The sequence below is a fragment of the Muscardinus avellanarius genome, assembly GCF_963383645.1.
Source record: "Muscardinus avellanarius genome assembly, chromosome: 1".
In the NCBI taxonomy this organism is placed as follows: Eukaryota; Metazoa; Chordata; class Mammalia; order Rodentia; family Gliridae; genus Muscardinus; species Muscardinus avellanarius.
In genome coordinates this window covers 34,266,147-34,293,546 of record NC_137786.1, presented here as the reverse complement: position 1 = coordinate 34,293,546, position 27,400 = coordinate 34,266,147, and the positions used below count along the sequence as shown (strand labels likewise).

The following is a 27,400-nucleotide window of genomic DNA, read 5'->3' as shown; positions in this document are numbered from 1 at the left end:
ATCTCCCTATTTTCTTTTACCTCCCCACTCGTGCCCCTGACAACCATCATTCTTCCCTTAGTTTCTACTAGGCAGAGCTTTTTGGATTCTACACATCAGTAAGGTCATGAAGTATTTGTTTTGTTGTGTCTGGTTTATTTCACTCAGCATAATGCCTTCCAGGGTCACTGATGGTTTTGCAAATGGCAGGATCTTCCTTTTAAAAGGTGACTAATATTCCATCTGGAAACATCACACATATCTTTCATAAATCTGGAGTGCAGATATCTCTTTGAATACTAATTTCATTTCTTTTATACACATACCCAGAAATGAGGTTGCTGTATCAACTGATAGCTCAATTTGGGGGTGTTTTATCAGTACTGGGGCTTGAACCGCCAAGGGGCACTCTACCACTGAGCGACATCTCCAGTCACCCCACTCTTGTTTTTTCTTATGTGTGTATGGTACTATTGATTGAACCCAGGAGCATTCTCATCTTGTAAGGTGATCGGTGCGACCCAAGAGACTAGAGACCCGGAGGCTGGTCTAGGGAAAATTTACTACAGACAAGGTTAAGCTGCCAGGCTGTCTCACAAAGGAGAGCAGCAGTGCTAGGGGAAGCAGTAAAGTTTTTATATCAGGGGAGCAAGGGAGCGGGGTAGTGCCTGGTTGGAAGAGCCAGGGAGGGGGCGGTGCCTGGTTTCAAGAACAGACAGACTTGGTTGCTCACGGGAGTGGAGGCTGGCCTTGGTGCTCAGAGTTGGAATGTTCCCCCTTTGACTGTTTTCTTGTTTTTGGTAAGTGCTCCTTAGACTGGGTCAGACTGCCCTGTGTTATTATGGCATGGCTACGTTTGTAAGACTCAACGTAGCTATGGTTGTGAAACCCACCAGGTCCCATGCACCCTCTGACCTAGCCTCTGAGTTACACCCTCAGACTACTTAATTTTATTTTTTATTTTGAGACAGGTTCTCACTAAGTTACTGAGGCTGGCCTTGAATCTGTGATTCTCCCGTCTCAGCCCTTCAGTCTATCTGGAGGATTACAGGTATTTCGCACTGTGTCAGGTTTTAGTTTTTTGAGAACTTTCCATAAAATATGTTACAGGATATAGTCTCACAGCATACAAGTCTTTATCTACATCTTGCCAGCACATTAGTTTCATTAGTTTTGGACTGTGTGTGTGTGTGTGTGTGTGTGTGTGTGTGTGTTACTGGGGATGGAACCCAGGGCATTCTACCTCCGAGTTACATTCCCAACCTATTTATTTGTTTGTTTGTTTGTTTGTTTGTTTGTTTGTTTTTATTGGTGCATTATAGTCTCACATCATAATGTAGATCTTGTTATCAATGATATATTCACATACCACTTGGTGTCCCCCCCACCTCCCCATTTCCCTTCCTCCCCGTACAGAGGGTCCAGGTTAACAATGTTACATTCACATATATACACATAGTCCCAGTTAGCATTTCCATTAATGAACCTTGTTCTTCTTTCTCTCCTACCATTCCTTCCTGGCTCCACTGAGAATCTCCTTCATTATCTGGAGTCCCTCTGATATCCCAAATACTCCCTAGCTCAAGCATATTAGAGAAAACATATGTTCCTTCTCTTCCTGTGCTTAGCTAATCTCACTTAATATAATGTTCTCTAGGTCTTTCTATCTTTTTATGAATGACATACTTTTGTTCTACTTTATTGCTGAGTAGAATTCCACTGTGTGTGTTTCCCATAATTTTGCAATCCATTCGTCTCTTGATGAATGCCTAGTTTGATTCTATAGTTTGGCTATTGTGAATTGTGCCAGCCCTATTTTTATCCTTTATTTTGAGACAGGGTCTTACTAAATATCTGAGGCTAGCTGCGAATCTGTGATCCTCCTGTCTCAGCCTCCCAAGTACTGGGATACAAGTGTGTGTCACCATGCCTGGCTATTTTTAGACTTTTTGGTAAAAGCCATCTAACAGGTATGATAAAATATCTGACTGTGGTTTTGTTTTGCATTTCTTGAATGAGTAGTAACGTGGAGCATCTTTTCATAGTCCTTTTGGCCTCTTGCACGTCTTCTTTGGAATGATATCTATTCAGGTTCTTTTTTCTGTTTTTTTAATCAGGTTACTTGATTGTTTGTTTTGGGTTCTGTTTGTTTTGCTATTGAGTTGTACCAGTTCCTTATATATTTTGGATGTCAGCATCTGATCAAGCATATGGTTTGCAAGTAATTTCTTCCATTCTGTCAGTTTCCTTTTCATTCTGTTATTTCCCTTGCTGTGCAGGAACTTTATTGTGCTGCGTGGGTATCTCTGCCTTTGATACCAGTGCTTTTGATGCCATAAATAAAAAATAATTGCCAAGATCCATGTCATTGAAGTTTCTTCACATTTTTTTCCTCTAGGATTTCTATAGTGTCAGGTCTTATCAAGAAGTCCTTAAACATTTTGAGCTGATTTTTTATATAAAGGTCAAAATTAATTCTATTACATGTTACTATCCAGCTTTTACAACACCATTTGTTGAAAAGGCTGTTTCCTATTGTGTATGCTTGGTACCTTAATTGAAAATCAATTTCCTGTAAATGTGTGGGTTTATTTCTGACTTTCTATTCTTTTCCATTGATTTATGTGTCTATTTTCATAGCAGTATAAGATATATAAAAGACCTAATAATGAATTGGTTATTAGGTCTTTGAAATATAATTTGAACTAAGGTAGAATGATAGGTCTACAGATTTGTCCTTCTTTACCAAAGTTGCTTTGGCTTCTTAGAGTTTGTTGAGGTTTCAAACAAATTTTAAGATTGTTTTTTCTATTCTTGTGAAAAATGCCATTAGAATTATTGTGAGAAATGCCATTGCATTGAATGCCTATAAATTATTTGGAATAGTATGAAGATAGGATATCTTTCCACTTATTTGTGTTTATTTCAGTTTCTTTCACCAATGTTTTATAGTTTTTAGTATACAGATATTTCATCTTCTTGGTAAAATGTATTCTTAAGTATTTTATTCTTTTTAATGCTATAGCAAATGCTATTGTTTTCTTATTTTTTGAATAGTTTGTTGTTAGTTCATCTGTGCAACTATTTTTTATCCTGAAAATTTACTGTATTTATTAATTCTAATAATTATTTGTGGAGTCTCAGGGTTTGTTTTTGAATGTACAAGTCATGACATCTGCAAATAGGATAATTTTATTTCTTCCTTTCTGATTTGTATGCCTTTTATTTTTTCTCTTATCTATTTGCCCTGATAGGTCTTCTAGTACAATGATAAATGCAAATGACAAGGGTGGACGGCCTTGTCTTGTTCGTGACTGTAGAGAAAATTTCAAATTTTTACCATGGAGTATGACTTTTTGATACTGGATGTTCTAACAGGTATGGGGTAATATCTCATTGTGTTTTTTTTGTTGTTGTTTTGGTGGTACTAGGGTTCCTGGAAACCCTTCTACCTCTGGGCTATGCTCCCAGACCTATTTTTATACTTTTTAAAATTTGGAAACAGGGTCTCTTAAGCCAGCATGGCTGGCTTCGAACCTGCGCGATCCTCCGGTCTCCACCTCCCAAGCGAGGGGATTACAAGTGTGCACCACCATGCCTGGCCTTCATTGTGGTTTTCATTGCACTCCCTTAATGACTAGTCATGTTGGGATTCTTTTCATATACCTGTTGGCCTTATTTGGAAAAATGTGAGCTTGTCATATGTGGCTTTTATTGTGTTGAGGTAAATTCCTTATATACCTAATTTGTTGAGAGCTTTAATTTTTTTCATCATGACACATGTTAAATTTTATTGAATGATTTTTCAGTATTTATTGAGATGATCATATAATTTTTATCATTCATTCTGTTAATGTATATAATAATTATTCATTTACATACAGTGAATCAATCTTGTTATTCTAGAGATAATTCACAATCACTGCATATAATCATTTTAATGTGTTGTTGAATTCAATTTGCTTGTATATTAGTGAGGATTTTTACATCAATGTTCATCAGAAATATTGGTCTGTAATTTTCATGTAGTTTTGTTGTCTGATTTGCTATCAGGATAATACTGACTTTTTAATGTAGTTTGGAAGTGTTCCCTCATTTTCAGTTTTGGGGAACAGTTTGAGAAGATTTGGTATTAATTCTTTAAATGTTTGGTAGAATTCAACAGTGAAGCCTTCTGGTTCTTATTGAGAAGTTGTTAATGGCTGATTCAATCTTCTTAATCACTACTGATCTGTTCAGATCATTTTGTAGTTCTTCATGATTCAATCTGGGTAGGGTAATATTTCTGGGAATTTCTCCATTTCTCTTAGGCTACTCAGCTTGACACATTCTTGTTCATAATAGTCTCTTGTGATACTTTGTATTTCTGTGGTGTCTGTTGTAGTATCTCTTTCTTCATTTTTAATTCTGTGTGTATCTTTTCTTCTTTTTTTTCCTAGCTAAAGCTATGTCATTGCTTTTATTTTCAAAAACCAACCAGTACTTTTGTTGACCTTTTCTAGTTTTATTTATTTCTGCTGTAATCTTTATTTCCTTCATTCTTCTAAATTTATTTTTCTTCTTATTTCTTGAGTTGTGAAGTCAGATCGTTTGTGATCTTTCCTGTTTCATAATGTAGTCATAGATTATTCTCACCTTTCCTCTTGGCGCTGCTTTTTTCTGGATCTCATAAGTTATGGTATGTGGTGTTTCCATTTTTCTTTGGGTCAAGATATTTTTAATGAATATTTTGAATTTGTCTTTCTTTTAATGTCTTCCTTGAGCCTTTGGTTGTTCAGAAGTATGTGGTTTAATTTTTGTGTTATCCTCCTATTACTGATTTCTAGTTCTTACCAAAATTTGTTCTTATGTTTGTTGAATCTTATTTTATGGCTGAATTAGTAAACTTTCTTTTTGTTACTGTAATAAAAATACCTACCAGGTATGGTGGTACATTCCTGTAATAACAGTACTTGGGAGACGAAGACAAGAGAATCACAGATTTGAGACCAACCTCAGCATCTTAGCAAGGTCCGGTTTCAAAATAAAAAATAAAAAGGGCTGAGAGTATAGAATGGCCCTGGATCCAATCCCCAGTACCAAATTTAATTAATTAGGTAATTAATTAAATACCAGATATAGGCTACTTATAAAATAAAATGCAGTTTATTTTGGCTCGGGGTCCTGGAGGTCCAAATCCAAGACTGAATAGCCGCAGTGGTTTGGGCCTCTGGGGAGGGTAGCAAATCATGGCCAGACTGTACGGAAAGCAAAAACAGAGGATCAGTGGTTTCCCACGGTTTCCTTTGGGACATGTCCCATTCATGACTTCAGAATCTCCCAGAAGTCTTCTGAGCATGGTGGGGCATGCTTGTAATCCCAGTTTTGGGGAGACTGAGATAGAAAGATCTCAAGTTTGAGGCCAGCCTCAGCAACTTAGCGAGACCTTATTTCAAAATAAAAAATAAAATAAGGTTGAGACCTACCTTCTCCAGCCACACTGCATCAGCCTAGGTTACCACCCAGTGAATCCATTACAATGGATTTAGCTACTGATGAGACCACAACCCTCACAACTCAATTCCATCAACTCTGAACATCCCTACATGAACTCTTCAGGGAACGTTCTCTATTTAACCATCACAGGATCTTAGAAGATAATCCTGGAACATCTGTTATGCCAAACCCAAAACAAAGAATGATTCAGATTGACAACTTACTCTCACATTGCTCAGTAAAAAGGGGGAAAAATTTTCTTCTGTCTGTACTTAAACTTTCCTGTAAGTTTGTGTTTGTTTCAAAAACATATTTCAAGTTAAGAACATTAATCCTCATCTCACCTGGAAACCATATTGTATAGTTCTGGGTTCTGTCTCCTGTATATTTTGGGGAGGAAACAAGGTGTGGAACACTCTCCCAGGGCTTTCTAGAGACCACAGTACAGAGGTGAACTATAACCTTTACAGTTCTATTAGGACAATAGACAGCAGGGCAGGTTTTGCTTGAAAGGGCTGCTTAAGAAGGCAAGGGGAGCTCTTGACCCAGGCCAGCCTCACTACCTCATGCTCAAAAGAGTACGCCTCTCTTTCTGCACCAGAGAGGCTGAGAGGAACATATTTGGTGACAAAAAAGGAGTGTTGATGCAGTGGCAGGTGCCTGCAGGGTTCACAACTGACCCTCTCTGAGTTTGGTTTGACTGGCATTGACTGGTTTAACTTTGACATCATTGAAGTACTTTCCCAAAGACATGGATCCCAAGTTTCCCAAGAAGGTCATGGATCCATATCTGCCTTATCAGCTGCTGCACCAGGCTAGGCAGCCTTCAGTATGGAGTTGGCCAAGGACTACCATTAGGACACTCATTTTGGGCAACAGTAGGTTCCTCCAGCTACTTCATACACCTCATGATCAGATTCATTACCCTAAGGGATCTTCCATGCCTGTGCCTCTGTAGTAGAAACTGTGCTGTGCTGAAAGCCAGCTGTGCTGCTAAGCATGTCTCAACATTTCCAGCTCCCAGTTTTGTCATCTAAAATTACACCATTTTTAAACCATTGGAATTTGCTTTTTGTTAAATTGTTTTGTTTGAGAAGACCTAAATAAATTTTAGAAGGAACTCCAATAAAAGCTGCCATTTCTAGTCTAGAGAAAAATGATGGCAGAGGAAGAAGTGATTATGACATGGACTGGGCAGAATGGAGACCATGGTGTCGGGAGAACAGACTATCAGAGCTAAAAAAAATCTCAAGTTGTTTTCACTCATAAGACAAGGGGATAAATGCTAATGAGATATTCTCTGAGCAGTTCTTTGGAGTAAAGTCCTCCTTTAAAAGATAGCGAGAGGGTGGGGGCTCAGGCTGATGATGCTAATTAAATATGGAAAGCCGAGGCGACCTCCTCTCTACCTGGAAGGACCCTGTGGTCCGGGCCTCTGGCCCCGACCCTGGGCGGGTGGGCAGGCGCTGGCGGGGCACCCCTAGGCGACCCCCTTTCTACCCGGAAGGACCCTATGGTCCGGGCCTCTGGCCCCAACCCTGGGCGGGTGGGCAGGTGCTGGCGGGGCACCCCTAGGCGACCCCCTTTCTACCCAGAAGGACCCTGTAAAAAAGGAAAAGAAAAAGAAAAAAGGAAAATATTAGAGAGGGGTCAAGGAGGCCGTGGCGGATGCCAGGGTACTGGAGATGCAGACAAAACTTATCCAAATGAACTGGAATTATTGGAAAAATTCCCCACTGAGGAGGACTGCTTCTTCTCTACATTGTTAAGAATCTTGGACAACACCTGTAAGGAGAGATACTTTAGCAGGGACCAAGGAGAAAGGCGGTGTTGAAAGCGGTCTCCGCGTTGGCAGTGGAGACTTGTATTCAGGAGAAGCAGAAATCGGAGCCTACCAACCTTATTTTTTTTCTTGGAGAAATTACACCAAAGGTCGAATGCTACCATCACGCATGCTTAGGAACACTGGACAACATTCAGAATGGAAAAAGAGCTTGGGAAAGATTTGAAATGGTAGAGGCAGTGGCAATGGCAGTGGCCAGTACTCAGGGGAGGCAGAGATCTGATGCATTACACCTGGAATGACCCCAGAGGCAGAATGCTACCACCACGCACCCTCGAGAACATGGGACAAATGGTTGGGCGAAGAGGGTGCTCGGATTAGAGCCTGCCGAGGGGTTTGGCCGGTGCCGGGGCCAATGGCCGGCATCGGAGCCTTCCGTGAGGCAAGCCTGCTGAGGGGTCAGGCCGGTGCCAGGGCCAGCGTGGCTGGGATTGGAGCCTGCCGCTAGGCAAGTCCGGTGCCGGGGCCTCCGAGGCCTGGATTGGAATCTGCCAAGGGGTCAGGCCAGTGCCGGGACCAGCGGCCGGCATCAGAGCCTTCCGTGAGGCAAGGCCATTATTGAGGCCTTCGAGGCCGGGATTGGAGCCTGCTGAGGGGTTAGGCTGGTGCTGGGGCCAGCAAGGCCAGGATCGGAGCCTGCCGCGAGGCAAGGTTGGTGCCGGGGTCTCAGAGGCCTGGATCGGAGCCTGCCGAGGGGTTAGGCCGATGCCAGGGCCATCGGCTAGCATTGGAGCCTGCCGTGAGGAAGGCCAGTGCTGGGGCCTCCGAGGCCGGGATCGGAGCCAGCTGAGAGGTTAGGCCAGTGTTGGGGCCAGCGAGACCAGAATCGGGGCCTCCCATGAGGCAAGGCCATTGCTTGAGCCAGCGAGGTCTGGATCAGTCCACCAGGTAGCCAGGCTACAACTGGGGCTGTCAAGAGTGGGATCGGTATTTGCAATGCGGCATGCACAGAGAAATATCGCAGAAAATTAAAACCAGATGCTTACCCTAATCAGCAATAACTAGGAGGAAAGGGACAACAGGAAGTGGTTGAGCTATAGAAAGGGTCCTATAGTGAAGCAATTAAGGTGACCAATCAGAGGGTATGGAATAGGGGAGGATGGAGCCTCTTTAAAAAGCAGGAGGTACATAAACATATGTATCAAAGTTAATCACCAAACAAGCATGGGATCGAGGGAGGGGGAGAGAATGGGATGGGGACTGGATGAGGGCTAATTGGATGATGTGTGCTTGTATATCCTCTCAAGTCTTGTATTCCAATGTGATATATGATTACAATGCATAAATAAATAAATAAATAAATAAATAAATAAATATGGAAAGCCAAGTCACCTGTGGTGGTGCTTGCCTGTAATCCCAGTAACTAAGGAGGCTGAGACAGGAGAATCATAGGTTCCAGGAAAGCATGAGGTAACTTAGTGAGGCCCTATTTAAAAATGAAATATAAAAGCTGAGTGTGGTGGCTCATGTCTATAATCCTTGTACTTGGAAGTCTGAGACAGGAAGATCATGGCTCATGGTCAGCCTCAGCAACTTAGTGAGACCCTTCACAACTTAGTGAGACCCTGCTTCAGAATAAAAATAAAATAGGACCGGGGTGGAGCTTAGAGGCAGAATGTCCCTGGGTTCAATCCCCAGAAACCAGAAACCAGAATATCTCTCTCTCTCTCTCTCTTTCTCTCTCTCTCTCTCTCTCTCTCCTCTCCAGCCCTGGGTTTCAGATAGGAGTTCATAGGTCCACATAGAGTTGATTAAAGCAGTTCCTGCTGTTCATTGGTCAGAGGTATCTATCTACCATCAGGCCCAGTTAAGCTGACAGTGAAGTCTCAGCTTCAGCTGGTTAGAGCTCGTCATGTTCAAACACAATCATCAGTTTTGATTCTCTCAGGCAAGTGCTGCTGCAAGTGGAAAAAGTTCCTATGTAATGGGAACCTCCCTCCCCCTTGGCGCCTGGGATGTGGGCAGAGGAGGGTTCATGAGGGAGGCAACCGGGGCCTGCGACTTACAGTGCTCTGCAGGCATTGCTCATTACCTCCACCCTGACATGAAACGGTGAGCAGGATTCCCTGCCTCACAGACTGGTTGTAGGAAAGCCTGGGCTAGTCAAGGATTTGGCTTTTCCATTATTACAAAGAGAACGGGCAGTCAACCAACAACCTAATCTCGACAACATTTTAAATCCCTGAGAGAAAGAGCTAGGGAGCAAACAAGGGTTGACACAGATGGGGCCACGGGTTACATTTTTATTTTATATGACTTTACACAAAAAAGAATATACAATGCAATATTCCTTGTATATTCCATGTGAAAAACCTAGAAAAATATTTAATACTCAATATCCGTGAATATTTCTGTGCCTAATTTTTCTCTTAAGGTGATGTTCATTTATCTCCTTCTTATAAGCAAATTCACTCATTTTTTTTTCATTCTTTTGGATATCAAGTACCCATAGTGTGAACAATTAGTAAGTGCTTGCTGCATGTCAGATATTATGCTAAGCACTTTGCATGCAAAAATTCACTCAAAATCCAGTGAGATTCAAACTTACTTCCATACCATTTTGCAGATAAGTATTGCAAAATCTTTTGTATAAAATTATTGATGCAATAAGTTCATGTTTATACTTCTGAAAATGTAACAATCAGAGAAATCAACATTTTAGCTATCTGATGGATAAAGATCCTCCAAAAATTCACTATTATATATATTTTTTACTGGCTAGGATGTGGGGACATAGGCCACATTGTTTTGTTAATTGGTGAAACAGTATGGTGAGCAATTTGACATAATGCTCATAGTTATTTCTTTAGTAATTATATTTGGGGGGAATTTATCAACCCTGTACAGATGCAAATAAAGTTTTCAATCCAGTGTCATCTGTAATTGCAAAAGAACTGAGAAAACTTAGTGAATCTATTTTAAAAAACATCATTCAACCCACAAAACAGAAAAAAAGAATGCAGAAACAACATGCTAAAGTAAAAATATCTCTAAGATATAAAACGTGAATAAATCAAGGTATAAAATGTTGTAATATGTGTTGTGTGTTACTATTTCTGCATAAAAAGAGAAGGAGTAATAGATCAAAAGGACTGGTTATCCTTTGTTCACTGAGATTCCTTTCTCACCATTCTCTACGGACTGCATGTTGCAGATGAATTCCTTCCTTCCTTCCTTCCTTCCTTCCTTCCTTCCTTCCTTCCTTCCTTCCTTCCTTCCATACTGCAGGATTGAACCCAGAGGTATTCTACCTCAGAGCTACAGCCCCTGTTTTTTTTTGTTGTTGTTGTTGTTTTGAAACAGGGTCTCACTAGGTTGCTGAGAGTCTAAGTGGCTGAGGCTATTCTTGAACAGAGCCTCCTGTCTCAGCCTCCCAAGTAAATATTGGAATGTTGGGTGTGCATCACCATGCCTAATTAACAGAAGCATTCCGTGTAATGTGTGTGATGGCTAATTTTACCTGCCAACCAGGGTAAGTCAGACACCCAGTCTATATGTTGCTGTGAAGATATTTTTGGACATGATTAACTTTTTTCTCTTTTTAATGATACTGTGGATTGAACCAAGGGTGTCACATATGCTAGGTAAGTGCTATACCACTGAGCTACATCCTCAGCCCTTTTTAGAAATATCTATTTATTTTATGTGGGTCATATTGAAAATGGCATACGTTTAGACAGTGCTTGGTGGCCTCTCATCCCCCCGCTTCCCCCTTCCCCCCATCCCAACAATGAGTGTCCGGGCTCTAGTCTGAATGCTACATTCAGACTTTTACACATATTTGAATATAGCTCCTCCATTAAACACTCCTTTTCTATATATTCCTTGAGACTCTTGCCACAGCAATGAGACAAGAGAAGGATATCAAAGGAATTCAAAGAGGAAGAGAGGAATTAAAATTATCCTTGTTTGCAGATGACATGATCCTTTATCTAGAAGACCTAAATATTTATTTTGAAACAAGGCCTTGCTAAATTGTTCAGGCTGGTCTCAAACTTGCCATCTGTCTGTTTCAGTCTCCCATGTAGCTGGGATTACTAATCAGTAGACTTTCAGTGAAGAAGATTATCCTCAAACAACGTGCCAAGGTAGGCTGGGGAAAGAGTGAAGGCAGTGGGAAGAAAGCCCTGAAAAGGAAAAGCCTCTCTGCCCCAGGAGGCTGCAGCTATGGGGGATGGGGCTGGGGAAAACGGGGTCCAGCCCTGGAAAGCGGCTGCTTCCCCCTAGGCTTCAACATCTCAGATTAAGAACGAGCAGGGGCGACACTTGGTGTTCACAAGGTGGAAGCAGCAGCAGCAGCAACAGAAGGAAAAATTGGTAGCTAAAAAAAAAATTGAAAAAAATTGAAAAAAAAAGACAAGCTCTTGGCGATAAGGCTCCACCAAGCCTATACCCAAGACCATGGACAACCAACGAGTCTATGCTGAAACCACGGGGGATCCTAACGAGGAAGAGCTTGCTTAGGATGAAGCTACAGATGGATCTGCTTCTTACTTCAACAGGCAAGCATCTCCCAAGATTCTCATCACAGCATCAGAAAGACCTCGAGAGAACAGGACGACTCTCTGAACAGCTCTCCACAGAACACGTGTTTATTACAGAAGAGGATTGGCTCTGAAAAAAAAAAAAAATCACCCCTCAGTGCATCTCAAGAGATTTCACAGACTCGATCATTACTAAATGAAAATCGTAAAACTCCGAATGGGCTTATTTTGAGTTGCTTGCCAAATGGTCCAACTGCTCACTTAAAATTGAGCAGTGTTCATCTTCATAAAGAAATATAAAGAAGAGACAAGGACCCCATAGAACATATACCTGAAATAACTCTAAATCATTTTACAACGTGGCTGGGTTATTCAATTAGACAAATGTTTGCTTCTCTCCTCCCTCATAATCCTCACTTTATTGGAATGCGGGCTGCCACATTCCACAATCAGTGGGATTATATCTTCTTCAGGTTTCATAGCTAGATATTTAAGAGTGAAAAGAAAGTGGGAATTCAGGAACTGGGACCACGTTTTACCTTAAATTAAGATCTCTTCAGAAAGGAACGTTGGATTCTAAATATGGAGAGTACGAATGGATACGCAAGCCTCCGGAAAAGGATACAAGTAGAAGAAAATTCCATTTATAAAGTACTGAGGAAATAGTATTAGATTTTGCTGAAAACGCCTATTTTGAACTTGGTGTATTTATGACAGAATGCCCTTTTCAAAATGACATTTGTTGATTTCATAAACCTTTCATGTCTGAACAAATGACCAAGTGCCATGAATTGCCCCTTTATTTATGTAGTAAATACTAAAATAATTTTGGTGAGAGTTTAGAAGTTGTCATTTAGGTTTCCTAGAATAATTTAAGTTGGAATCAGGATTCAGACTAACTTTTCCATTTGCATTCTCAAAAAATATGTGGGCTAGAGGAAATAGAATGGTTAATGAATACCACATAACCCCTGATTCAATACCAAAGTATTTTGGCTCACCAGTGTCTGATTGCACATAGCTTTAAATATTTTATATTTCTTTAATCCTTTCATAAGGGTAAAGAGTTTCAAGCAACTTCCAAGGTCTTGAAGCAGTGTTGAAAATTGCTGAGGCTAATCTTTGGTTCTGTTATTTTATTCCTCTCTGTCTCATTACATGGTACTGTAGTATTTCATTTGGGCCTGTCTCAAATTCTGAAGTCTTTCTTCCATCTTCTTATTTTCAGTCTTTTCTCTCTGCTACCATTAGAGCTTTCTGTGACAAAGTAATTAACTACCAGGCATATCCGATAATGTGTTTACATAGAAATGTCTTTAAAATATATTATTAAAACGATGTTATTAACCCTGAAAATAACTCAAAGATAGAAACTGAAACTTAGCTCCTCCCATCATGAAAAGACTAAAGATTTTCAACTTACCTTGAATTCCTTAGCAGTCTTAAAATATAAGTCAGAAAGTTATATTAGAAGAGCTGGTGGAAGACACACTAAAAGTTTTGCCTAAACCCCTTTAGATGTCCAGAAAACAGATTATTTCATACCAATAATAAAGCAAAGAACTTTTATTTATTTATTATTTATTTATTGTTTATTTATTTATTTATTTATTTATTTATTTATTGGTGGTACTGGGGTTCCTGGAAGCCGTTCTACCTCCGGGCTACACTCCCAGACCTATTTTTACATTTTTTTAAAAATTTGGAAACAGGGTTTCCTAAACCAGCAGTTAATGAGCTGCAGTCCTTAATCCCAAAGAAGGAATTCTTTCTCCATACTTTAGCACAGAATTCGATGTAAGTTTCCAGCCTTTGGACCCAAGACTGACATATCAACTCTGACTTGACTCTTCAGTTGGCTGACTTGCCCTGTAGATCTGAGTCACCAGACCCCACAACCATGTAAGTCAACTTCTTAAAATCTCTCTCTTTACACATACGTGTGCGTGCACGTGCACACACACACTCACGGATATATCTGTTTGTCTTTCTAGTTCTTTTTCTTGGGAGAGCTCTGCCCATTTCTTTGTTTCCACTTGGGTTTGGCCAGTGGGTGACCCTCAGAAATTAGGTTAGGGATATTTAATCCCCTGACTGTCTTCCTCCTGGCCCTGAGTTAGAGTGTCTTTAACTCTACCAAGGGCCACTGCTCATGCTGGGCAGCCCTCATCAGCCAACAGGTTCTAGATCTTTCTCTCCATTCCCTTGTCTGTTTGAGCCTGGTAAAAATTATCTGGTGCTGTTAACTCCTACATGCTCTGCCATTCCATGTCACTGTGTTTTGCCCTGCCCAGACATTTTTGAAAATTTTATTTCTTAAATTCCCTTCAAATTACCAATGTATACCCTAATAATTAGTTGTGTGTGCATTAAATATCTCTAAAACAACCAGGTGTGATGGTACAAGCCTGTAATCTCAGTACCTGGGGACTGAGATAGAAGGATGGCACATTTGAGTCCAGCCTCAGCAATTTAGGAGGCTCTCAGCAACTTGGCAAGACCCAGTTTCAAAGTAAAAAATAAAACTGGGCTGTAAGTGTGGTTTAGAAGTAGAATGCTCCTGGGATCAGTCCCCAGTAACTAACAACTCTCTCTCTCACGTGCGCTTTCGCTCTCTTTTACCCTCTCTCAAATCATAAAAAAAACAAGTGATGGTTTTCTATAGCTTGGGAAACTGGGTGAGAGGAAAAAAACTTTCCATTAGAACAAATAGCAACTTCTGGAAAAGTTTATGAGGGAAACAAGCAACTTTTTTTGTGAGATATCCTGAGTGGAAGTGTTTTCTGGATTTCTCTTTCAGTGTATTTATAGTTGGTATACAGAAAAGCTTCTGATTTTAAGATTGATTTTGCATTGAGACACTTTGCTGAATATGTTGGTCAGTTTCTTAGCCTTTTGGTTGAGTTTGTCGGATCTTTTAAGTATAGTATCATGTCATCTGCAAAGAGTGAAAGTTTTAGTTCTTTTCCTATTTGTACTGCTTGATTTCCTTTTCTTGCCTATTGCTCTGGCTAGAGTCTCAAGTACTATAATGAAAAGAAGTGATGATAATGGGCATCCTTGTTCCTGTTTTTAGGGGGAATTCTTGCAGTTTTTCCCCATTTGATATGATGTTGGCTGTGGGCCTATTGTAGACTGCATTTATGATGCTGAGGTATGTTCCTTATATTCCAATTCTCTGCAGTGTTTTTTTTTTTTTTAGCATAAATGGATGTTGGATTTTGTCAAATGTTTTTTTAGCACCTATTGAAATGATTATGGGATTTTTGTCTTTGGTTCTGTTTATGTGATGAATTACATGGACTGGTTTTCATATGTTTAACCAGCCTTAAATCCCTGGGATAAACCCTACTTGGTCATGATGTATGATTTTCTTAATGTAGTTTTGAATGCGTGTTGCTAGTATTTTGTTTAGCAGTTTTGCATCCATGTTCATCAATGATAGAGACCTGTAGTTTTCTTTCGTTGAGCTGTATTTATTTGGTTTGGGTATTAATGTAATCTTAACTTCATAGAATGTATTTGAGAGACTCCTGTTTCTTTCTTTTTCACAAAAGAGATTGAAGAATATTTGGGATTAGCTCTTTTATAAAGGTTTTTATAGGAACTTGGGAAACCATCTGGTGCTGGGCTTTTCTTTGATGGTAGACTCTTTATTGCTGCTTCAAACTTTTTGATTGCTATTGGTTGGTTTAATTTTTCTATATCTTCCTGACTCAGTTTAGGAAGGTTGTATTTATCTAGAAAATCTTCCAGATTTTCCGTTTTGTTGGAGTACAGTTTTTCAAAATAATTTCTGATAATCCTCTGGATTTTTACACTGTGAGTAGTAATATCTCCTTTTTCATCTCTTATTGTCATTATTTGGGTTGATTCTTTTTTTTTTTAGTTAAGTTGGCTAGTGGTTTATCTATATTATTAATGTTTTTGAGAAACCAGCTTTTGGTTTTGTTGATTTTCTGTATTTTTTTTTATTCTCTAATTTGTTGAATCCTGCTCTGATTTTAATAATTTCCTGCCTTCTACTGGCTTTTGGGTTAGACTGTTCCTGTTTTTCAAGGGCTTTGAGGTATGTCATTAGGTTATTTATTTGGTGATTTTCTGTTCTTAAGTGGGCACTCAGTGCTATGAATATTACTCTTAATAGCCTTCAGAGTATCCCAGAGATTTTGATATGTTGCATCTCTATTTTCATTTGTTTCTAGGAATTTCTTGATTCTAGTCCTTACTTCTTCTATGACCCATCCTTCATTCAGCAGTGGTGTTCCGTTTTCACATGTTTATGTGATTTCTGTTGCTCTTCTTATAGTTGACTTCTAGTTTCATTCCATTATGGTCTGAAAAGACACAGGGAAGTATGTCACATTTTTTGAATTTGCAAGTGCTCACTTTGTGGCCCTGGATGTGATATATTTTGGAGAAGGCTCCATGAGCAGTTGAGCAAAATCTGAACTCTGCTGTAGTTGGGTGGAATATTCTATATGTGTCTAATAAGCTCATTTGGTTGATGGTGTTCTTTAGGTATGAGGCATTTTTACTGACCTTTTGTCTAGAATATCAGCCTAGCAATGTGAGAGGGGTGTTGAAATCTCCCAGTATTATGGTATTGGAACTGATGTATGACTTAATATCTCAAAGTTTGTTTTATGAAAGTAGCTATACCTATGTTTGGTGCATAAATGTTGATTATCGTTATTTCCTCTTGCTGGATTATTCCTTTTACCAGTGGATTAACTTGTTCCAGCCCTTTACCTTTAGTTTGTGACTATCTTTACTTGTAAGGTGTGTTTCTTACAGGTAGCAGATAGATGAGTTCTGGTTTTTAATTCATTTTGCCATCTTATGGTTTTTTATTGGGAAATTGAGGCCATTTATGTTCAGTGTGATTAGAGATGATTTTTAATTCCTTTTTTTCATTCTTTATTTTGTTTTTTTAATTTTTTTGTATTTGTGCATTGTATTTATACATCATATTGGAGTATAAAACTTGTATGGACATATATGTACACATCGCCCATTTAGTCCCTACCCAGTTCACACCCAATCCCTCCCCATCCCTCATTCCCATGCTTGGCTTCATGGTTGACTTCAATACCATTCTTTATTTTGAAACAGGGTCTCACTGAGTTGCAAAGGGTTTCACTAAGTAGTCGAGGCTGTCTTCGAACCGTGATCCTCCTGTCTCAGGCTCCCAAATACTAGTATTACAAGCATGCACCACCACGCCTGGCTTGGTTCTATTTTTGTTTGTTTGTTTTTAAACAGGGTCTCTTAAGCCAGCATGGCTGGATTTGAACCTGTGTGATCCTCCTGTCTCTGCCTCCCAAGCATGGGGATTACAAGCATGCGCCACCACGCCCAGCTTTAGTTCTATTTTTTTTAAATTTTTTATTGGTGTACTCTATTCATACATAATAGTGGGATACAAACTTTTGTAGACATACATGCACACATCGCCCAGTCAGCCCCCACCTGATCCCCATCCCATTCCCTCCCCATCCCTCCTTCCCATGCTTGGCTTAGTGGTTGACATCTAGTATTATAGCAATTTATCCAAAATTAAAAATGATAATCTCACATAACAGTTTCATTTGTCTGATACCAAGCTTTTGATAACTTAAAGATAACATTTTAATATTTCTTTTTGCTTTCTTTCTTACCAGAGAATATTTTTTTCTTTTCTTTTTTTTAGGTGAAACTATCATATATTTATATATTTATTTTTCAGAAAAAAAATCTATCCTAATATAGAATATGGACTCTAGATACCCAAAACAATCTCGAAAAAGAACGAAGCTAGAAGATATATATTTTCTGATTTCAAACCATATAAAGCTACAATAATTGAAACAGTGTAGTACAGGCAGATATAAACCATTGGAGTTAAATAAAAGCCTAGAGCTAAATTCTTCCCTATATTGTCAAGTTATTTTTGACAAGGTTTCCATGAACATTTGGTGGTGGAAATAATAATCTTTTAACTAAATATTGTTGAAAAATAATAATTACATGAAAAAGAATAAAATTGGACCCTTACCTAACACCATATACAAATATTAACTCAAAATAGATAAAACACCTAAATATAAATCTTAAGACTATAAACTTATAGAAGAAAATCTGGGTCATAAAACCTCACAACATTGAAATTGGCAGTGATTTCTTGGATATGATTTCAATGGCACAGGCAACAGAAGAGTATACAAACTCCCTAAAAAATAAAAAAAAATATTGTATATCCAAAGACAATGTAAACAGAGTTAAAAGTTACTGATTGAATGGGATAAAATATTTCTAAATGCTATATCTGAAGGTATATTAATATTCCAACTAGAAATCTTAAAAATTAACAACAATAAAAGCAAACAATACAATTTAGAAATAGGTAAAAGACTAACATAAGTAATGAATCTTCACAGATAACTAATCTTAGTTGTCTGTGGATGGAAAATCTTGTTTCTCTGGTTCTGGTGTGTGTTTACCTATTTCTTCTTTGTAGTTAATCTCTTTGAGTATTTTCTCTAGTGCTGGTTTTGAAGACATAAATTCCTTCAGTTTCTGTTTGTCATGGAAGCTTCTTATTTCTCCATCTAATTTGATAGAAAGTTTTGCTGGGTAGGAAATTTTTGGCTGGAAGTTGTTTTCTTTCAAAATTGGGAATATGTTACTCCAAGCCCTTCTGGCCCTCATAACTTGTTTTGGGAAGTCTGGAGTGATTCTAATTGGTTTGCCTCTGAATGTCACTTGGCCCTTTGCTTTTGTTGCCTTTAAGATTCTCTGCTTGGCTTCCACATTGGTCATTTTGATAATTATGTGGCGTTGGGATCCTCTTCTCTGATCCTGTCTAAAGGGAGTTCTATAAGTTTCCTGGACCTGTGTATCAACCTCTTGCTCTATGTTTGGAAAATTTTCTGCTATTACTTCCTTGAAGAGATTGTTGATCCCTTTGGTTTCACCTTCTTTTCCCTCCTCTATTCCAATTATTCTTAGCTTAGCTCTCTTAAAATGGGCCCATATTTCTTCAATGTCAGATTCCTGCTGTTGGATATTTTCTTCTAAATTAGAAACTATGCATTCATTTTTGGATTGCTCATCTTCTAAGAGCAAGATTCTATTCTCCATGTGGTCTAATCGGTTGTTTGTACTTTGAATTGAGGCCTTTACTTCATTAATTGCATCCTTTATCTCTTTTTGGCTCTCTCTGAATTCTTTTTGAAACACTTCTATTATTTCTACAGTTATTTTCCTGATTTGATATTCTAGAAATCTCTGAATTTCTATTTTATCTGGTTCTGATGTTGTGGGGTTGTAGGCATTCATTGCTCCATTGTTATTTCACTTTTCCATGATTTTGGAAGTTTGTGCCTTCTCTGGGTTCTTCCCTTGGGTCACTATGACTTCACTTAAGGTGCTCTGGATCTCAAGTCTGTGGTATCTCAGACCCCACTACTCCTTTACTGGGTTGTATCACAGAGTCTCAGACCCAGGGAGTTAATAGAGGCTGCTTTAGACTATGGGGGGGGGTGCCCGGTTGGGCATTCTCCTATGGTGTGATATCTCTGCCACCGCCACTCCCCCACTGGGTCAAGTCCCTGGGAGTGCAGTACTGGGATTTCTCCTCTGGGGCCCGCAATTTGACTCACTGTTGTTGAGTACGCAGATCAAGCTGTAGTGGACTCGGTGAATTTGCTGCTGCTGCCGCCGGTGGCAATATGGCGCTGCTGCCACACCCTCGGCCGTGAGGCTGGCGTATTTGTCCTCTGGTTTTGAGCTCCGCTCTGAGTCCCTGCAGTGTGTGCTGAGCTCAGCCACTGGGAGCTTTAGATGTTCCCTGTGCCGAAAAATCCCGCCCAGCTGTTCCACAGTGGCTCACCTCGGCTTGCTGTAGCCGTCGGTGAAATTGCCGCTGCTGCCGGCAGTAAGGCGCTGCTGCCGCGTCCTCAGGCGTGAGGCCGGTATATCTCCTCTGTGGCTCTGAGCTTTGTTCTGAGTCCACTTCCTCTCTGGAGCCTGGTGATTTTTTTTGTTTCTCTGGTGATGGTGTTTCTGGCTATGAAAGGCGCTGATTTTGTGGTAATGGAGATTAGTTGTTAGAGGGGGCTCTTAAGCCCCGCTTTTCTTGGTCGCCATCTTCCCGGAAGTCCGATTTTTAATTCCTAACATTTTGAGTTTTAATTCTGTTTGAAGTAGTGTTTGTCCTTTTTTGCTTAGTTGTTTGCTTCACGAAAATTCTTGTTTCTCTGGTTCTGGCATGTATTACTTATTTCTTCTTTGAATTAATCTTTTGGGGTATTTTCTCTAGTGCTGGCTTGGAAGATACAAATTCTTTAAGCTCTGTTTGTTGTAAAAGATTTTTATTTCCTCATCTAATTTGAGAGAGTTTTTCTGGGTAGGAATTTTTTGGCTACAAATTGTTTTCTTTCAAAGTTTGGAATATGTTACTCCAGGCCCTTCTGGCTTTTGTGACTTGGTTCAGGAAGTCTGGAGTGATTCAAATTGGTTTGCTTCTGAATGTCACTTTTTTGTTGTTGTTGTTGCCTTTAAGATTCTCTCTTTGGCTTCTACATTTAACTATTATGTGTACACCTCTAATCCCAGTACTTAGAAACCCGAGGCAGGAGGATTACAGGTTTGAGGAAAGCCTCAGCAACTTATTGAGATCCTCTTTCAAAAACTAAAAAATATGTAGGGCTAGGAGTATAGCTCAGAGGTAGCTGGGTTCAATCCCTGGTACCACAAAATAAAAACAAAATAAAGCAATCAAATATTACATACTGCTATGTGTGGTGGTGCCACGATTGTAATCCCAGCATTTGGGAGACTGAGACAGGAGGATAGTGGTTTGTGGACAGCCTCAGCTACTTAGTGAGGCCCTTTGCAACTCTGTGAGAACCTGTTTAAAAATAAAGAATAGCCGGGCGTGGTGGCGCACGCTTGTAATCCCCGCGCTTGGGAGGCGGAGACAGGAGGATCGCACAGGTTCAAAGCTAGCCACGCTGGTGTAAGAGACCCTGTTTCAAAATATAAAATAGGTCTGGGAGTGTAGCCCGGAGGTAGAAGGGCTTCCAGGAACCCCAGTACCACCAAAAAATAAAAAATAAAGAAAGAAAGAATAAAAAATAGAGCTGGGGTGTAACTTGGAGGTAGAATGCCCCTGGGTTCCAACCCTAGTACTACAAAAAAAAAAAAAAAAAAGAAAAGAAAAGAAAACAGGACACACTATTATTGCAGCTATACTGTGATCCAGTGGTTGTTCTGCTCTTCAGATGTCTGCCCATAGAAACTTTTTTCCAGAAGAAGGTATGCAGGTCACACAGAACAGACATAATCACTCTTCCAGCAGCAGGATTTAGGAATCCACTCTGTTAAATTCGTTGTCACTCTGATGTGTTTGTTCAGAGACCCTTTTTGAAGCCACACAATAGTACCTTGAGTAAAACACTTTGAAAAACTCAATTAATGGTGGTTGGACTTTCTTCAGTAATGTGAGTGCTAATTTTGGCACTGTTCTTAGAAGGAAGCATGATTCTCTTTATGAAGAAGATTCCAAGAACTGATTGATTGTGGCCCAAACAGGGTCTGCCCATACATGCCTCTCTGGCCACTGTGTGTTGGAAACAAAACAAAACAAAGCTTAACATGCCTCAGCCAGAAAGAGGAGATTCAGGAAAAAATGGAAGGGAGAGAGAGGCTGAGGCTGCCTGAGGCAGGTTTGAGAGATACAGTCAACATCGCAGGGAATTGTAAGGACTCCTAGGGAAACAGTTTTGTTTGCATTATTTAGTATTTTTACCATTAGTATTATTGCTATTATTTGTACTGAAGGTTGATTCAGAGGAATTCTACCTCTGACTTATACCCCCTAGCCCTATTTTATTTTTTATTTTGAAACAGGGTCTTGCTAAGTTTCCTGAGGTACCTCACTAAGTAGCGAAAGGCTGGCCTTGAACCTGAGATCCTCCTGTCTAACCCCTCAAGTACCGGGGGGACAGGCATGTGCCATCAGGCCCAGCTTGTTTTGTAATAAAAAGAAGGCTTAGGTAGGGAAAGGCTCTATTCCCTGAGGCTGGATAGAAGAAAAGGAGCTCATTAGAGAGAAGTAGGGGTGGATTCCAGATGAGACAGGCAAGAAAACTGGGATTCAGGTTGATGAGATCATTCCATTTCAAGTTAAACTGGCTGTGTCTAAAGCAGCCAGACCCCAGCAGGGTCAGGGGCACTGTACAAACAGTGGCCACCAAGTTTAGGTGAGGACAGGGTGAAAAGCCGGAAGGCTGATCTATGTGTGAAGCTGTTAGTCTATACCTTGTGACTCTTGTCTGTTTGTTATTTTTCACCCGAATTTAATTTGTTTGGTGAGATTTCTGTGTGCTGAGCTAAGTCCACCCTAATACGTGGCTACCCCATTGCACAGGCTGGGGGTAAAATGTGGTGGTGGTGCTGCTGCGGGAAAGGTTAGGGAAGACAGAGTGGCCTTATTAAGCCTAAGATGACTCTCCAGAGAGGAAAAAACAACATGAAAGATGCATATATGTCTTTTCTTGGTCTCTTAGAAGAGTGGCAGGAGGTAGGCTGGGTGAGGATGAGGTGCCCTGCAATCCTGTGATCCTGCAGAGATTTTAGGGCAAGGGCAATGGTAAAGTGGGCAGCATCTTTTCAGATATGAAGCATCTTTCCTTTCTGAAACCAAGTTGTTTAAAATATACATTCAATAGCTGCTAAAGAACAATTGACAATATGTATGGGGTAACAAAAGCATGGTGATACAAACTGACATGTGTTTTCCAGGGGTCAGGGTTGAGGGGAGGGCATGACTCTTAGCAATAGGGATGCCTGTCGTTTGTGTCTTAGTGATGGAGCTCGTCTGTGGTGGCAGCTATACAAATTGCTATACGACAAAGCATCATAGACTACATGCATGCAAATAGCACAGACATACCAGTTGCATCAGAATCAGGTCTTCAGTTCAGTTTCCTGATTTTCATAATTGACCTGTCCTGTGGAAGATGACATCACTGGGGGAAGGTGGATGAAGGGCACAGTGAAACTTGTGAGTGTGTGTGTGTGTGTGTGTGTGTGTGTGTGTGTGTAATTTTTATGTGAATATAAAATTATTTCAAAAGAAAGAGCTTAAAATATCTCTGATTGCCAGTGATGTTGAGCATTTTCCATGCATTTATTGGCCATTTGAATTTCTTCTTTTGTGAAGTGTCTATTTAGTTCACTTGCCCATTTTGTTATTGGATGATTTGTTTTTTTAGTGTTGAGTTTTTTGAGTTCTCTGTATATTCTAGATTAGTCTCTATCGGAGGGGTAGGTGGCAAAAATCTTCTCCCATTCTGTTGGCTCTCGATTGAGGTTCTTGACATTTTCCTTTGCTGAACAGAAGCTCTTCAGTTTCATGCAATCCCATGTATTGATTCGCCTATTAATTTGTTGTGCCTTTAGGGTCTTGTTGAGAAAGTGTTTATCTGTGCCTATATGTTGCAGTGTTGGACCTATGCCCTCTTCAAGGAGCTTCAAGGTCTCTGGTTTGATTTCCAAGTCTTTGATCCATCTTGAGTTGACTCTTGTGCAGGGTGAGAAAGTGGGATTAATTTCCAATTTTCTGCATATGGTTAACCAGTTTTGCCAACACCATTTGTTGAAGAGGCTATCTTTTTTCCAGTATATGTTTTTGGCCCCTTTGTCAAAAACCAATTGGCTGAAAGTTTGTGGACTTGTTTCTGGGTCTTCTATTCTGCTCCATTGGTCTATGTATCTGTTTTTTTGCCAGTACCATGCTGTTTTTATTACAATGGCTTTGTAGTATAGTTTAAAGCCAGGTATTGTGATTCTTCCTGCATGGTTTTTGTTGCTGAGAACTACCTTGGCTATTCTGGGCTTTTTGTTATTCCAGATAAATTTAAGGACTGATTTTTCTATGTCTGTGAGGAATGATCTTGGTAGTTTAATGGGCATTGCATTAAATCTGTAGATCACTTTTGGAAGGATGGCCATTTTAATGATATTTATTCTGCCAATCCATGAACATGGAAAATCCTTCCATCTTCTAAGATCTTTGATTTTTTTTTTCCAGATGCTTTCCCTAATATGTGAGAGTTAGGAAGAAATGGGTCATAGGAGGAACTCTAGATGAAAAAGGAAATCCTATAGAGGAGCAAACAAGGCAACCTAAAGGAGGAGAAAGGAGGGGGGAAGTGGAAAATCTCTAAAACACACAAGGTACTTAAACATATCGAAGTCAACCACTAAGCCAAGCAAGGGAGGGAGGGATGGGGTGAGAATTGGGTAGGGGTTAAATCAGTGATGTGTATATGTCTGTACACACAAGTTTTTTTACCCCAATATGATGTATGAATATAATGCACCAATAAAAAATTTAAAAAAATAAAGAGCTTAAAACATCTTGATAAATTTAAGCCATAAGACACAGCAGGCATCGATTACCAACCACCCACTCTCCAAGAGCATTGCCCTTATTTTGAAAAGCTTCTAAGCCCTTCCCAGATCCTTTCCCAACAAGAAAACTACTAGGATTCATTCTTATAAAACAATGTCAGGATTTTTGTAAAAGAAAAACAGCTCCTCTCTTTGCGTTTCCCTAGAGTTTTTCCCTATATATTTATATCCGCAAAGAATATACTGTTTAACTTTGGGTGACCTGGAATGTTATGGGGTCATTCTACATAGACTTTCCAGCTGTTGGCTTTTTCTCTCAACACTTCCTTTCTGGATTCCATGCATGTTCTGTGCAGCTTTGTGATTTATTCATTGATGTGTTTATTGTGAATACAACACAACTTAAGGTCCATTCTATTGTTTATCAACATTTAGTCTGTTTTCAGTTCCATTATTTTTAATTATAAATAGTGCTGCTATAACCATGTTTTACATGTCTCCTACTCCACAGTGTAAGAGTGTCTGTAAGGGATATACCTAATGTCAGAAAGTTCAGCTTCTTTTTTAATTTACTAGATGACATCAAGTTATTTTCCAAAGTGGTGTAACTGTTGCTGTGCATTCTCAATAATAACAGGGATTATAAGGACTCTGACATCTGTGTGTATGGTGAATGTAACATTGGGCTTATAATGTGGTTTTCCCTTCATTTTAAACAAGATCGAATATTTTTATATATTTGTTGGCCATTGCTTTCTCTACCTCTGTGAAATATACATGTTTTGTTCACATATCAGATGGATTTTGTTTTCTTATCCACTGGTTGAAGTTTCTGGTGTATTTTGATGATTACTTCTTTATGTTGTATTTTCTCCTAGTTTCTGGCTTCTTTTTTCACCTTCATCATGTCTTTTAAGGAACGTAAACTCTTAATTTTAATAGGTTGATGCAATTTTAAATATATCGTATTTATAGCATATATTTTTTCAGTCTTTATAAATCAGAAATACATAAAATGATTACCCTATATTAATAAATTGGATAATTCTTTTTTACATTTATATCTTGGGGGGGTACTGGAGGTGGAACCCAGAGGCTTTCTACCACCAGGCTATAATCCTAGACCTATTTTATATTTTATTTGAAAGCAGGGTCTCACTAAGTTGCTGAGAGCCTCACTAAGTAGCTGAGGCTGGCTTCGAACCTGTGCGATCCTCCTGTCTCAGCCTTCCAAGCACTGGGATTACAAGCATAAGCCTCCATGTCTGGCCTACACTTAAATCTTTAACATACCAGAAATTGGCTGTTTTTTTTTTTTTGTAGTGTGAGAGATTCAATTTTATTTTTTAAATTAATGGGTAATCCATTTTTCCCATGCCCATATATTGAAAAACATATATTTCTCTCAATATCTGAAGTGCCACTCTAGAAAATGTAGGCAGATTTCCACGCATGTGTATCTTTGTGAATGTCTGTTTCTGAGCTCTATATTGTATTGCACTGGTCCATCTGTATATTTTTCCCACCAACATTACATTGCCTTAATTGCTATAACCTTAGAAGAATTTTAATATCTGGAAGAAAGTTCTCCCATATGGTTCTTCTTTTTGAGTAGAGTCTATTCTTGGTCCTTTGTTTTTTCATAAGCATTTTAGGATTTGCCAAGTTTCCCCGAAAGACCACAAGAATTTTGATTGGAATTATGTTGAATACAAAAAGTTATATTTCTTTCTTCTTCTTCTTCTTTTTCTTCTTCCTCCTCCTCCTCCTCCTCCTCCTTCTCCTTTCCTTCTTCTTCTTCTTCTTCTTCTTCTTCTTCTTCTTCTTCTTCTTCTTCTTCTTCTTCTTCTTCTTCTTCTTCTTCTTCCTAGAGATTGAACCTAGGGGCATTATAGCTCTGGGCTACACCCCCAGTCCTTTTTATTTTTTTACATTGAAACAGGGTCTTGCTAAGTTGCTGAGGCTGACCTTGAACCTGTGATCCTTCTCTCTCAGCTTCCCATGTACTGGAATTATAAGTGTGCACCACACACCTGGTAAAGTGTGGCTTCAAGTGTGTGTGCTTATCAATTTGATCATATTTGGCAGACACACAGACATTATACTTCATTTGGTTTTTGAAAGACAGGAAGTTGGTTTGGTATAGAAATAAAGGAAGCTAATGGTTCTCTCCCAGCTCCAAAACATCACTGTCTCATAACAGTATGAAAGATTCTGTGCTCCAATATGGCATTAACAAATTTTCACTTACAAAGAGTTATTGCTAGAGTCAAAAGATCTTAGTAAGTGCTATGGTTAGGTGTATGAGTACATCAATATCAACTCATGAAGATTGTATTTCAGTGTATGCCTGGTGCTAAACATTGGAGCCAGACCTGAAAGCAAACACTATATAATAGTTTTTTAAAAGCCTTTGTATTTAGTATATCTATGCATGTCTTATCTGATTTTGTGTCAATATATAACAACAAGGACTCAATTCATTTCTGCTGAGGATGTGTGATTATACAAATACGGATGCGGGATGAATTTTAAAATGAAACTATATGGACTACTCTGCTGTTTGATCAAATTAATATTCATAATAGTTTTGGAGATTTATTAGGTCTAAATAAAAATGCCATGTGAAAGCCTGGAGATGCTAGACATGTGAACGCCGGCCAGCCCGTTCCACGGTTAACACCTGAGCAAAAGGTTATTATCTTGGCCAAGGGTGCTCAAGGAGGCATTGAAGCTGGGCTTAGCTTTGACAGTCTTGCACACTGATATGTAGTTTGTGTTTTCCATATGGGAGAATCAAGTGTGCCTTCACAGGCATTATTCACTGAGACAGAGTCTTTCTGGTAAGTTCTTCAGGCATTTGCCTTATGGGAAAAAGCATGATTTTGCCACTTCCTAAGAAACGGGTTGTTCCTAATGTGCTGTCATTAGGTTCTCATGACGTATTGGTATGTGGTCTATTATTGTCTGACAATTAGATCCGTGTCAACGCAGTCAGGCTGACCCTATGGAGATGCTCCAGAAGCTTCTGGTTTCCACTTGACTGCAGGGTCAATTCCTGTGTGTATTTGTTGCATTGTTTTGTTTGTGGAGATGGGGGTCTCACTATGTTGCCCTGGCTGGCCTTGAATTCATGATCCTTCTGCCCTAGCTTCCCTAGTAGTTGCAAGTAGATGCGTGCCACAATGCCTCGCTTTACTATAGTGTCAACTCAACC

General features: G+C 39.5%; 1 pseudogene across 1 annotated transcript; it reads left to right on the top strand.

The window, feature by feature from the left end:
- The first annotated feature begins 6,205 nt into the window (after nucleotides 1–6,205).
- Nucleotides 6,206–12,431, top strand: LOC308266624 (ribosome production factor 1-like; annotated as a pseudogene). Its single transcript has 2 exons — nucleotides 6,206–6,283; nucleotides 11,326–12,431. The product of its transcript is annotated as a ribosome production factor 1-like (transcript).
- Nucleotides 12,432–27,400: the final 14,969 nt, after the last annotated feature.